Raw genomic sequence first — 6,937 nt, 5'->3', positions numbered from 1 at the left:
CATTAGCCGAGGAGACGATGTCCTCAGGTTGTGCGAAAAATCTTAAATCATGGGGGAAAGTCGTACAGGCCTTGTGAAAGGCCATACAAGAACAAGATACCTGGAGGGCAGCGAAGAACTGTTTGCCGGTCACCTCGAAATTGGGAGTTGGGGCAGCCACGCAGACTTCTCAGCCCCCGGACAATGATGATTCTGTTAAGCCTAAAGCTCTACAAGAGGGTGGTGTGTCCCCTCAGCTTTCGAACCCCAACCCACTAACGGAGGGACAGAAACGAGCTGAATCTTTCTGGGGTGGGTTAGCTGAGGAGGCCAGGGGCGCTGCGGAGAAAGCAAAGTCTGGGGAAGTCTGGGCTAAACCACCGCCCTACGCACCCCAAAATGGCGCCGAGCACAAAGAAGAAGGGCGGGGCGAGGATGCCAGTGGCGGGAACAGGGAGGACACGCTAGCACTAACAAGCACACACAAATGGGAAGGGGAGGAGAGTCAGAACAAGAAAGTTAGTGGAAGTGACCGGGAGGGGGAGGGGAGCGCGAGCGAAGGAAGGAAAGCCAACCAGAGTAGCTATCGGAAAAGAACCACCCCACCAAGCAGAGGGCGGGGCGAACCCAGAGGGAAGGACGAACCAAGGGGGCGGTGCAAACCCAGAGGGAAGGGCGAACCAAAAGGGAGGGGCCAGCCAAGAGGGAGGGAACGGCCCGCCCGTAAGGGAAGCGGGCAGGGCCGGAGCCTGACAAAAAGGTACTGGGAACCGGAAGCAACTAGTCAGTGGAGTTCCGACTTCGGATCAGACACAAGCTCGGACGAGTGGCTCGCAGCTGACTCAACCTCAGAGGGAGATGAAACGGAAACAGACAAAGTTAAGAGCCAAAGCATCCCAATCCAAATTAAAGACAAACCGCGAGGGGGAGAAATCCCTCTCATGGACTGGAGGAAAATAAAGAGCGCATGTGCTGACTGGGTCCCACCAGCCGCGTTATCGTTCCCGGTCAGGGTGACGGATGGAGGACAAAGGGTTCACTCGCCCATAAACCCTAAGGATATACAAGCGATTGTTAAGGCAATCGCGGATAAAGGGCTTAATTCTGCTATGGTCTCCACTCTCATAGATGGTGTTTTTGGGGGAGATGATATGCTCCCGTTCGATATAAAGCAAACTTGTAGACTGATCTTTGACGGGGCAGGTATGATTGTTTTTAAACAAGAATGGGAGGAGAACTGCGCAGGAAAACTGGCCCAAGTAGCTGGGGCGGATCACCCGCTACATGGCTCCAGCCTGCAGCGACTGATGGGTACAGACCCAACAATGATCACCCCTCAGGCACAGGCCCAGGGCCTGCGGGCCCATGAAGTTATGACAACTACTCGTGCGGCCAGAGAAGCCATCCGCACAGCTTCTAGAGTTATTGCCAAGCCATCGCCATGGTCCACAATAAAGCAAAGTGAAAGTGAGAGCTTTACGCAATTTGTAGATCGTCTCCAGCCAGCGGTCGACTCTTCAGCCCTGCCTGCGGAGGCAAAAGGCCCGGTCGTAGCAGAATGTTTACATCAGCAATGTAATTCAGCAACCAAAGAAATCCTACGATCATTGCCGGTGGGGTCAAGTATTGCGGACATGATTAAGCATGTCACAAAGGAAGAGCAGTTAGCCCCAATTCAAGCGGCCGTTCGTACCGCAATAGCTAGTGTGATGGCTTGTTTTAAATGTGGCCAGGCGGGCCATGTGGTAGCAAACTGCCCTCAGTTGGGAGATCAGCCAACATGGCCCCCCCCAGGCCAAAGTCGACCCAGAGGACCGTGTTGGGCCTGCGGAGAGAAAGGACATTTTGCTAAGGAATGTAAATCTAAAACTCAGGGAAACGGGAGGGGGAGGGGGCATCTGGGCCGCACACAGCCCTCTCCCACTTGGGATACGAGGCAGCCCAACTATGCCAACCCCGAATGGGGCAAAGCACTCCCGAACCCGCTGCCCCCTCAAGAAGCGACCAACTTTATGGTTCAACCGACAATGCAGCAGAACGTGTCATCACCTCAGGAACAGCACGGACCACCCTTTGGGGGCGAGACCCCGGGGTGGCCCTGACAGTAAAGTGTGATGATCCACCGGTGGTGTGGGGGATTTGCTGCCTCTATAATACCCTAAATGATATCACCATTAGCGTCCCCTTTTTGATTGATACCAGAGCAGATATTACAGTTATCCCTGAGACGATCTGGCCCCCGCGTTGGAAATTAGAAGATGCCCCCTTGGTGGGTGGAGTCGGGGGATTATCCCGAGCTCGGAAGAGTGCTCAATTAATAGCAGTCACGCTTCACACTGAAAAAGGACCAAACTATTACTCTCTTCCCATATGTTATGTCAAAGGTCCCACCCCTGTTGGGAAGGGACGCTCTAGCCCTATTAAAAGCCAGGGTGACAAATTTAGCATAAGGGCCACTGCCGTACACCCACTCCCGCCAATTAAATTAACGTGGAAATCGTCTGACCCGGTGTGGGTCGAGCAGTGGCCCCTGTCAAAGCCTCGAATGGACGCTCTTCTTGAGCTAGTCAACCGTGAATTACAACGAGGTCACATAGAGCCTTCCACTAGCCCATGGAACACCCCGGTTTTTGTAATACCCAAATGAACTGGTGAGGGGTTTCGCCTCCTCCATGACCTGCGCGAAGTAAATAAGAGAATTCAACCAATGGGCCCTGTCCAAACACTATTACCCATGAACTCTATGATACCAAAGGGACAACCTTGTGCTGTCCTTGATATTAAGGACTGTTTCTTTTCAATACCCCTGCATGAGGAGGACAAGGAGCGGTTTGCTTTTTCTGTTGTGTTCCCCAACAGCCAACGCCCCAACCTGCGTTTCCAGTGGAAAGTGCTGCCTCAAGGAATGATCAACTCGCCTACCATCTGCCAGATTACAGTGGATCGAGCGTTGGCACCAGTTCGCCGCAGTGACCCAACCGCGACTATAATTCAGTACATGGACGATATCTTGATCGCTGAGCCATCAGGAAATCAGGTAGACCAACTGGTATTGACAGTTTCAGAAACTTTAAAAACAAATGGGTTTGAAATCGCAAGCGTGAAAGTTAAAAAAGGACCATGTGTAAGGTTTTTGGGAGTAGGGATCACGAGCTCTTACATAACCTCCCCCCAAATAAAAATCCGTCGTGACATCAGAACACTCCACGATATGCAACAGTTAGTGGGGTCTTTGCAATGGCTCCGTAACATTGTCCTGGTCCCTCCCGAAATCATGACCCCCCTGTATGACCTTCTGAAAGGAAAGAACCCATGGGAACAGAAAACTCTGACAGCGGAAGCGATGGACTCTCTTGACTTTATTGAGCAACGAGTATCGTCGAGCACGCTTGCCAGATGGAATCCAGATGTACCACTCGATCTGTATGTACATTTCATGGAAGGAGGGGGAGTAGGGGCACTAGCCCAGGGGCCCCCTGAAAAAGCTCAGCCAATACAATGGATAGTCCTGGGAAAACCATCACGTGCATTCTCTCCAGGAGTAGAGTGCCTGAGTAACCTCATTATGAAGGGCAGAAAACTCGCCCTAAGACACCTAGGTATCGAACCCGCCAGGATATATCTACCCTTCCGTAAATAGCTCCCAACGCAATCAGTGGCAATATCAGAATACCTGGCAATAGCCCTTGTTGGATTTGGCGGGGAAGTCCAATATGCCACAAAACCCCCTTGGACTCAAATGCTGACAATTGTCAACATTGATCTCCCACAAAAGATCATGGATCGACCCCAACAGGGACCAACAGTCTTTACGGATGCATCCTCGGCAACTTCAACTGCGGCGGCAGTGTGGCAATCGGGAGGGGGATGGCACTGTGTTAAATTGACTGATCATGCACTTTCAGTTCAGCAATTAGAAGCGATGGCCGTAGTACTGGCCTGTGGACTGTTCCCAATGGAGCACCTTAACATAGTGACCGATTCGATGTTCGTGGCCAAACTTTGTTTAGCCACGTCAGGACCCGGTGTATCTACATCCACAACTGCGCTCATGCTGGAAGAAGCACTTTTCTCCCGAAAGGGTACCATATCGGTCATCCATGTCAACAGCCACGACCCAATTAAAGGGTTTTTCCAAATCGGCAACAACAAAGCAGACGCCGCTGCGAAAGGATTGTGGACGCTAAGGGACATCCGTCAGCTACATGAGTCTTTACACATCGGAGCTAAAGCGCTAGCAAAGAAATGCGGGATTTCAGTTACTGACGCGAAACACATAGTAGCCACGTGTCCCCACTGTCAGAAAGCACCATTGTGGTCCACTGGAGTTAACCCCAGAGGCCTTAAGGCCTCCGAAGTATGGCAGACAGACTTTACACTTTGTCAGTTGTTAAAACCCCAAGCGTGGCTAGCAGTGACTGTAGATACATATAGCGGAGTGATTGTAGCCACACAGCACCTTAAAACTGACTCCAAAGCAACCATCCAACATTGGTTGACAGTCATGGCGTGGCTCAGCATCCCTAACCAGATCAAAACAGACAATGGTCCAAACTTTGTCTCCAAATCAGTCCAGGCATTCGCTTTGAAATGGGGTATCACCCTAACACATGGCATTCCATATAATAGCACAGGCCAAGCTATAGTTGAACAGGCAAATCAAACTCTGAAATCCAAATTAGAGGTGTTGGCAAAAACGGAAGGTTTTGTCAACACCATTCCCCCAGGAGACCAAACACGCCTGCTAGCAACCGCTCTTTTAGCACTAAACCAATTCCCCAGAGGGAAAGAGGTGAATAGCCCCACCCAAAAACATTGGGCCACCCGAGCACTAGAAGGCGGCCCGCTGGTCATAATTAGAAATGAGATGGGAGAATGGGAGCAAGGGTGGAGACTAATTCTTACAGGACGAGGGTACACCGCTGCTAAAAAAGATGGAAAAGTTAAGTGGTGCCCACTTAAATCCATCAAACCAGACCTCCAGAACAAAACTAATGAAAACTGTGAGTTGCTATCCACAGGACCGGATCATCGGACATCCTCGTAATCCATACACCCCGGTGGCAAGTGAGGACAACGGGCCGACAAACACCCTGTCCGTGCCCGAGAATTCCACACTGGCAGAAACCGGACAATGGCAACGCGACCGCCACGGAGGAGGGCTGCGGTGCTTTTGTGTGATCCTGATCTTAGAACTTCTCACTGTAGGACAGGTAGAACCAGGCCACTCTCATCACCAGCCATTTAAATGGTCTCTTCTTCGATTTGAGAGTCACCAAGTCATCGCAACTCAGATAACATCAGGTGCACCGAGTTTCAATGCTTCTTTATGTCAGCTAGTCCCGAGAGATCGGTGTTGGGAATACCTAGGGTTTTATATGTGTCCCGGTTCTAATCCTGGGAAGGGGTATTGTAACCTTCCCAACCAGTACTATTGTGGTTACTGGGGATGTGAGACCATAGCCACTGCTTGGATACCGGGTAGCGGTAGAGACAGATACCTAAAAGTTCAGTGGGGTCCGTACGGATGCATCCCACCGCGAGGATGGCAAGGACGTGGGAAGTGTCAATACCTCTTCTTGAATGTTACCAGACCCCATGAAGATAGTTGGTTGCTTGGGAAAGTTTGGGGAGTCAGATATACAGAACCAGGATCAGACAAGGGTGGCCTAATCCTCATAAAAAAGGAGGTTGTCCCAAACGATCCACCACCAGTAGGTCCCAATCGAATAGTTGTCAAGGAAGCAGCCCAGATTACTCCTAACCGAAACTATGTGACTAAAAAGACCGACAACCAGGAAGTAACAACAAAAAACTACATGACAACATGCATCCCAACAACACGCACCACAACGACACGCGCCCCGACAACACGCATCCCAACCACACGCACCACAACAACACATATCACAACACGCACTATAGTAACACATACAGCCAAAATCCCTTATGAAAATTCTCTCTGGAAAATGATGCAAGCTAGCTACCGAGTCCTGAACAAAACTAATCCAAATCTTACAGAGCATTGCTGGCTGTGCTACGGGCTAAGACCACCCTTTTATGAGGCGGTGGGAGTGAGCGACACACCCATACGGCTAAACGGTACGAATCTGGCCCAGTGTACATGGGACGCAGAAAAACAAAGAATCACGCTAGCACAGGTGGTGGGAAGCGGTGTGTGTGTAGGCAAAGTCCCAGAGCATAAAAAACAACTGTGTGTTGATAAGACACAAGCCAATACCCCTGCAAAATGGTTAATACCAGCTAACGATACCAAGTGGGTTTGTTCTACTTCGGGAGTTACACCCTGTTTGTCAATGGAAAAATTTGATGAGTTCTCAGAATACTGTATCCAGGTAACTATAATCCCCAAAATCTTTTACCATTCTGAAGACTTTGTCTACGACTCACAGATTACCCCAGAACACCATCTGTCAAAACGAGAACCCTTTATGGCACTAACAATAGCTACATTAATGATCATAGGGGGTGCGGGAGTAGGCACGGGAGTAGCATCCCTGGTGCAACAGAATAAAGAATTCAGTGCCTTGAGAATGGCAGTAGATGAAGACCTGACTAGAATTGAACAATCAATAAGTGCACTAGAACAATCAATTAGATCACTTTCTGAAGTAGTGCTGCAAAATCGAAGAGGATTAGACCTGATGTTCTTACAGCAAGAGGGGGGGGGTGCTGCACTAAGGGAGGAATGTTGTGTGTATGCGGACCACACTGGAATAGTAAGGGATACCATGGCCAAATTGCGAGAGGGATTGGAAAAACGAAAAAGGGAACGAGAGGCACAACAAAGTTGGTTCACATCATGGTTTAACCATTCTCCATGGCTGACCACTCTGATATCTACCCTGATAGGGCTGATCACAATGATCCTGGTGGCATTGATCTTCGGACCCTGTATATTGAATAAGCTCATGTCATTTGTTAAGAGCCGGCTAGA

This window comes from Accipiter gentilis, chromosome 2 (assembly GCF_929443795.1).
Source record: "Accipiter gentilis chromosome 2, bAccGen1.1, whole genome shotgun sequence".
NCBI lineage: Eukaryota > Metazoa > Chordata > Aves > Accipitriformes > Accipitridae > Astur > Astur gentilis.
Note: the sequence above shows the minus strand (reverse complement) of the source record.